Source organism: Phoenix dactylifera, unplaced genomic scaffold, assembly GCF_009389715.1.
Source record: "Phoenix dactylifera cultivar Barhee BC4 unplaced genomic scaffold, palm_55x_up_171113_PBpolish2nd_filt_p 000051F, whole genome shotgun sequence".
NCBI lineage: Eukaryota > Viridiplantae > Streptophyta > Magnoliopsida > Arecales > Arecaceae > Phoenix > Phoenix dactylifera.
This window is the reverse complement of record NW_024067670.1, coordinates 1,613,841-1,621,919: the sequence shown is the minus strand read 5'-3', so window position 1 is coordinate 1,621,919 and position 8,079 is coordinate 1,613,841.

Below are 8,079 nucleotides of genomic sequence, written 5' to 3'. Positions count from 1 at the left end.
TTTAATGAATTTGCTTTCTTAAGATTTCAGATTCTCCCCCTCAACATGTGCATTCAATTTTGTTTAAGTTTTCTAGATTTTCTTTTAATGTTTTGAAACTTTTGAGCTTAAATTCTTACTTTCAGAAGAAAAATCTGATAATTTGTTCTTGAGTATGATTCAACTAATCTCCGAATATCCCTTGAATAGATTCTGGAGATTACTCCTTAAGGAGCCCCAACGGAGAGATAATGAGCCTCGAGGTATCGAATCCACTAAGAACAAATTACATTTTGCTTTAAGGATTTTCTTTTGTTTGGTGATTTCCTTTACATTTCAATACATCATATTTTCTCCCCCTTTTTGTCATCATAGCAAAAAGACACATAACATAGAAAGAGTTAACAAGTCAAATTGCACAGTTTTTTTGAAAGAAAATTTCTATTCATTGTATTAAAGTCAAGATTGAGTACAAAAGTGAATACATATCAGAAAAGTCCTCAAGGGACTGTACATCATAAAATCAAAAATACACTAGGGTCGTCTAGTAGTGGAGGATGTGGCTCCCGTACTCAGTCTAGCATGTTGCATGACCAAGCTTATCCCCTCAGATACATTCCCTAGTTGTGTGATGATCTCCAAGCTGGCCTTAGATTGTATCTCAGTTAGCTGGGTCACATTCTCCTGAATAGTGTCAAGCTTGAAGATTAAGGCATTTGCAAGCCTTTCCGCACCTTAACTTTGCCTTCCAAGCTCCTCTCTGATGCTGTCTCGCATCTGTCTCGTGTCTTCCTTAATGGCTTGAAAGCTCAAATACTGACCCTGGACCAAGTTCCTCATGTGAGACATCTCTTCTCTAACCTCTGCGATCATCATAGATACGGCTGCTGTGGAGGGGATGACATCAGTGGAGGGTGCACTGTGTGAACCTCTTAGCTCCCTCAATATGTCATCTCTCAGCTCCCTCACTATCTCCTCTCTCATCTCCCGGAGCTGCTCAGTGCTGATCCGGACTTCTAGGGGTTGCTGAGGTGGTGGTATGGTAGAGGGTCCAGCTGAAGTGGATGGTTCAGTTGGGAATGAGGGACCAGAAGTGGATGAAAAAGTGGAAGGAGTTGTGTAGTGGTCCTGGTCATGGTCAGGGCTAGGTGAATGGTGAGTAGTAGGGTCAGATGGTGTGGATGAAGATGTTCTCCTAACCCAAACTCCCTCTACTTTATGGAAGCCCATTCTGTGAAGAGTCCCCTCACCCATATGATCAGTGTGCCTGAGCATGTGGGTTCTCCCTCAAGGATAGGGACCTCTAATTCCCTAAAGATAAGTATAAAGAGCATACCGTAGGAAAGACTTAACCTAGGCTTATCTAAGGGTTCACAGAGATACCTATAGATTAGCTTTGGAAAGTTTATGGGAATGTCATGTAGAATGTAGAACATCAATGCTAGGTCCTTTTCTGAGACAAAGTCAAACCGACCAGTCTTAGGAAAAAAGGTCCTAGATATGATGCTCAGGAGAGTCGCATTTTAGCCGAAAGCTGATTTGCAGACACCTCCTCTATGGAGGATTGGGGTGGTCTCCTTAAAATGGCTGTAAGGGCCTCTGTCCTGTCTGTGGGATGTGTGGGAGCGATCCCATCGCGAGACAAGTGGAGGACCCTAGCAATGAGATCTTCTGAAATGAGAATGGGGACATTGGCTACTACCCCTTGGACACCACCGCCACCCCTTGTGACGGTCCCATAAAATTTCCTAACTAACCCTGGGTAGGTAGGGAGGTCAAGAGAACAAAAATATTCTAAGTTTTGGGCTCTAAGGTGATGCCCTAGGTTGAACCCTTCCCGGGGGAGGAAGTCAAAGTTGACTTGTCTCCCGGTAGAGACAACCCTCCCGGCGCACGGTTGCGAGGGAATCGTCCTCGGCGGAGAAGGAACCGGAGGTGGTGGCCTCACGGGTTCGTTTCTCGCTTTGGACCGTCTCTCGGTGTCACTCGCGGAGAGAGGTCTCTTCCAGCTCGGGACAACTATTTTCCTAAGCATTTTTGACCTAATACGGAAGGATGGACTCGAAGGACGGAAGAAAACAAGGAAGAAATGACGGGAAAAAGGGTCGGGGATGATGTAGGAGATGACTCTAGGTTTTTGAACAGTGGCGGCCGAGAATAGAAGTGGAGAAAAGGATATTTCACTTAGGGTTAAAAGTCGGATTTCCGACCTCGATTCGATTCCGGTAAGTCGCGAGTCGACTCGACCTCGAGTCGACTCCTAAATATGCGCGAGTTGACTCCTCCACGAGCCGACTCTAAAATCTATTCGAGTCGACTCGAACTCTGGCACATAACCAAAAACTCAGTTAATTCCGTGCCAAAGAAGAGAGATATGAAAATCTTTAGAACTTAATGAATGATTTGATGACCATAGACGAGAAATCCTATATCCAACATAAGCTAATCATCAAAATCAACGAAGTATCACAAGAATGGATCAATCACTCCTAACCCTCTTCTAAGAATACAAAATCGATCTTCACTCAAGGATTTTGTGAAGATATCAGCAAGTTGATAATCAGTGCAAACAAATTCAAGCATCACATCATCATTTAACACATGATCTCTTATGAAGTAATGTCTTATCTCAATATGTTTAGTTCTTGAGTGTTGAATTGGATTTTTAGTTAGATTTATGGTACTTGTATTATCACAATTTATGAAAATCTTATCTTGTTTAATGCCATAATCTTCAAGTTGTTGCTTGATCCATAAAATTTGAGCACAACAACTTCCGGCAGCAACATATTTGGCTTCAGCCGTAGATAGTGCAACCGAGTTTTGTTTCTTGCTAAACCATGAAATTAAGTTCTCTCCTAAAAATTGACAAGACCCGCTGGTGCTTTTTCTATCAAGTTTACAACCAGCGAAGTCAGAATCAGTGTACCCTATTAAGTTTATGCTTGATTCTTTAGAGTACCATAGACCTATGTTTTTTGTTCCTATTAGATATTTAAAAATTCTCTTAACTGCAATTAGGTGTGATTTCTTAGGATTAGATTGATATCTAGCACACATGCATACACTAAACATGATATCAGGTCTACTTGCTGTAAGATATAATAAAGATCCTATCATACCTCTATACAGCTTTTGATCTACTGATTTACCTGATTCATCTTTGTCTAGTTTGTATGATGAGCTCATGGGAGTGCCGATTGACTTGTTTCCATCCATATCAAACTTCTTTAGCATTTTCTTAATGTATTTAGCTTGATTGATGAAAATCTCTTCCTTGGATTGTTTGATTTGAAGTCCAAGGAAGTAGTTCAATTCTTCCATCATGCTCATCTCAAATTCACTCTGCATTAATTCAGCAAACTCTTCGCAAAGATGATTGTTAGTAACACCGAAAATAATATCATCTACATAAATCTGCACTACTAACATATTTTTATTTTTCTTTTTCAAAAATAGAGTTGTATCAACATTTTCTCTAGAAAATTCATGGTCTAATAGAAATTTGCTAAGTCTTTCATACCATGCTCTAGGAGCTTGTTTTAGACCATAAAGTGCTTTATTTAGTTTATAAACATGATTGGGGTATTGATGATTCTCAAAACCAGGAGGTTGTTCTACATAAACCTCCTCATTAATATACCCATTCAAGAAGGCACTTTTTACATCCATTTGGAATAATTTAAAATCTTTATAACATGCAAATACTAGTAACAATCTAATTGCCTCAAGTCTAGCTACAGGAGCAAAAGTCTCATCAAAGTCTATACCTTCTTCTTGATTATAGCTCTTTGCTACTAGTCTAGCCTTGTTCCTAACCACAACTCCATTTTCATCAAGTTTATTTTTGTATATCCATTTAGTTCCTATTATTGAGTATTCAGTGGGTCTTTCAACTAAGTTCCATACTTTATTTCTTGTAAATTGGTTAAGTTTCTCTTGCATAGCATTTATCTAATTTACATCACTTTCAGCTTCTTCAATGTTTTTAGGTTCTAAATGTGAAACAAATGCAAAATGATTATTGAAGTTTCTAAGAGAGGCTCTAGTTCTAACAGGTTGAGATGGATCATCTAAGATTAACTCTTTAGGGTGACCGTGAGCATACCTCCAAGCCTTTGTAAGCCCATGTTCGGCAATTACCTCTTGGCTTGTTGAAGTTTCTTCAACTTGCTTGGGTTCAGCCTCTTGTAGAGTCATGTGATCCATCTTTTCTTCAATTATTCCTGCATCATCATCAAACACTACTCTCTTGCTGGAGGAAGCATCATTAGACTCATCAAAAACAACATGGATGGATTCTTCAATAACAAGGGTTCTTTTGTTGAAGACTCTATAAGCCTTACTTGATGTAGAATATCCCAAAAAGATACCTTCATCAGATTTGGAATCAAATTTACCTAAGTTATCTTTGCCATTATTATGAATGAAACACCTACAGCCAACACATGAAAGTAGTTTACTTTGGGCTTTCTATCTCTCCAAAGTTCGTAAGGTGTTTTCTTTATAATTGGTCTTAATAGAACTCTATTTATTATATGACATGATGTGTTAATGGCTTCTCCCCAAAAATACTTTGGGAGGTCACTTTTACACAACATGGTCCTAGCCATTTTCTCTAGGGTTCTATTCTTTCTTTCCACAACTCCATTTTGTTGTGGTATCCTAGGTGCAGAGAAATTATGAGTTATTCCCTTTTTACTACAGAATTTATCAAATAGATGATTTTCAAATTTCTTTTCGTTCCATGATCACTCCTAATTGCTATAACTGAACTATTTTTTGTATTTGTTACCTCCTTGTGGAATTTCTTAAAGACTGAAAATGCTTCATCCTTATGAGCTAAAAACATGACCCATGTGTATCTAGAAAAATCATCAACTATAACAAGTCCATACTTGTTTCCACCAAGGCTTGTGGTCCAAGTTGGTCCAAAAAGGTCCATGTGAAGTAGCTCAAGGGGTCTAGTTGTAGAGACACAATTTATGGACTTAAAAGAGCTTTTAGATTATTTGCCAAATTGACATGCTTTACAGATTTTGTTTTTCTCGAATTTCAGCTTTGGCAAACCAATTACGGAATCTCTTTTAACTAATTTAGATAATGTGTCCATGCTTGCATGACCTAATTTACGATGCCATAACCAACTTGCCTCACCAAGCTTAGTATCATTAGCTACTAAGCAGTGGCTGTTTTTAGCAAGATCATAAAGATCTACTACGTAAACATTGCCACGTCTTAGTTCTTTGAAAACTAAACTATTGTTAGTTGAGTTGGTTATGATGCACATAGATGGCTTAAACAATACATCAAAATCTTTATCACATAGTTAACTAATGCTAAGTAAATTGTGCTTAAGACCATCTACAAATCGAACATTATTAATAAAGGTTGAAGATGTGATTTGTATCTTACCAATACCCATGATGTGACCTTGGTTATCATCTCCAAAAGTCACCACACCTCCTTTCTTAGGTTCAAGGGCGAAGAATTGCTCCTTGTCACCCGTCATGTATCTTGAGCAGCCACTATCCAAGTACCAACAGTTTTTATTAAGCTTGGCTGCAAGCAGTCCTACACAAGGAAATCATATAATCTTAGGTACCCAAGTTTTCTTGGGTCCTTCAAGGTTAGCTATGTTGGTTCCTTTTGGAACCCAAATCTTTTTAATTTTTCTTTTAGCTTCTATTTTTCTATGGTGACACACATTAGCTTTATGTCCTACTTTTCCACAACAGAAACAAGTTACATTTTTAGTTTTACTTTCTTCGGCATTTACAAAGAAGTTTTTAAGAAGTTTTTGCTTATTCTTTGGCTTATACCCTAAACCGACTTTATTAAACACAGCTCTTTGATTATTAAGAATCATTTCTAATTTTTCAGAACTATAGGTAAACTTCTCAACAATAGGTTTATATTTTTCAAGTTCTTTTTGTGGAGTGATTGATTATAACCCTATTTGATTTTGATGAGCTCAAAGCATTTGAGTATATCTTATACTAATGAATTCAATCTAGTGTTTCAGCCAAATATTTGTGAATTTATGTTTAAGTGTCTCTAGCTTTGGTTCAATACATTTTGGCTAAGTATGGAACTCAGTTTGAACCAAAGTCTGAAGCTCGAGTCGACTCCAAGTGTTTCAGAAGCTCTGGCACATGCTCGAGTTGACTCCGGTACACTACGAGTCGACTCCGACTGAGAACTGACAGAAAGACAGAAAGTTGATTTTTCAGACCCTGTCAGCGAGTCGACTCCGATGGTTGCCGAGTCGACTCCCGACGTTTCCGAGTCGACTCCAAAGGGTAACAGAAGAAAGACAGAACAATGTATTTCAGACCCTGCAACCGAGTCGACTCCAGAAGGTTACGAGTCGACTCCGAAGTTTGGCGAGTCGACTCCTAGTTAAGTACGAGTCGACTCTCAGAGGAAAGCAAGACTAGGAGGCAGTTCAAGCCAAAACACAGAGGATCAGTTTTCGGATTTTGAGAGCCGAGTCGACTCCAACAAAGTGCGAGTCGACTCCGAGGCAGTTGAACTCAAAATACAGAGAAACAGTTTTCGGATCGTGAGAGCCGAGCCGACTCCAAGTACTCCCGAGTCGACTCCCAAGTCAGCCGAGTCGACCCCAACAAAATCCGAGTCGACTCCGAGGCAGTTCAACTCCAAACACAGAGGATCAGTTTTCGGGCTCTGAGAGCCGAGTCGACTCCAAGATGATCCGAGTCGACTCGAGAAAGAAATACAGAAAAACAGATCTCTGGAACCCTGAGAACGAGTCGTCTCCGGAGGGCCGAGTCATCTCCAGACATTGGCGAGTCGACTCCAGGGTTGGCCGAGTCGACTCCAGAACGGGACAGCACTTTAATTCAAATCCTGAACAGTGGGCGAGTCGTCTCCAGTAAAGTGTGAGTCGACTCCAGCAACAGCCGAGTCGACTCCAGATCGAGCGAGTCGACTCCGACCCCAACGGATACACTGTCAGGAGTTGCAGAGTGTGCAAAACGGCCACAAAAAGGTGTCTAACGGCTAGTTTTCAAAGTGGACTGCTTAAATAGCCAGAGTGAACAGTAGTAAAAAAAAAGAGAGCTATTCCATTCAAACAAAAAGGGATTTCCACCTACCAAAGGCTTTCAAGAGTAAATACAAGAGAAAGAAGGAAAAAGCGCATTGAACTCCATCCAACAAACGTTTCCTTCGCATTCAAGGCTCTCCTCTGACATCAAATCATTAGTGCATTCAAAGAGGAGACTCAGAGTTCGAGAAGCCCCTTCTTCCTCTTCCAAAATCTGTTTGAGGGCTTCTAACTCTACATTATTTATATTGTTCATATTTGCCTTTTAAGAAGCTTTTTCTGTACTCTTTACAAACTGTTTTCTTGTTACTTGATTCAATCAGGGGATTGAATCAAGGTTGTTGAGGTTTGTTGGTGAGCCGAAGTTAAAACCAACGGTGTAAGGGTTCGATTGTGATTCCGAAAAAACAATCGGGTGGTTCTAGTCGGTGAGCCTGTGAAAACCGACCGAGTTCGTTGTGATCTCGTGAAAACAACAAGTTGGGTTGTGAACTTGTAAAACAACTGGCTGTAATCCTAGGGATTATAGTGAACTCCCAAGTGAAGCTTGAGGAGTGGACGTAAGAGCAAGGGTTAGCTCCGAACCACTATAAAACCTCTTGTGTTTGTAATTGGTTCATTGTCTCTTCCATCCTCTCCACTCACTACAACTAGTAATCTAATTAATCAGCCTGCAATAATATTAATTAGTTACTCATTAAGTTTTAATTTGCAATTATTTCTTAAAACCCAATTCATCCCCCCTCTTGGGTTGTCTTCTTGGGCAACAAGTGGTATCAGAGCAGGAGCTCTTCTATCAAAAGAGTAAAAGATCAAAATGACAACCCCTTTTGGATCTTCACTTATTGAGGGACAATCCACCAATAGGCCTCCATTCTTCAATGGAACCGACTACGCATATTGGAAGGCTAGGATAAAAATATTTATCCAAGCCCAAGACTATGAGATTTGGAGTATCATAGTTAATGGACCATACATTCCTTCTATTTTTGTAGATAACATTACTATTCCCAAGCTTGAAAAAGATT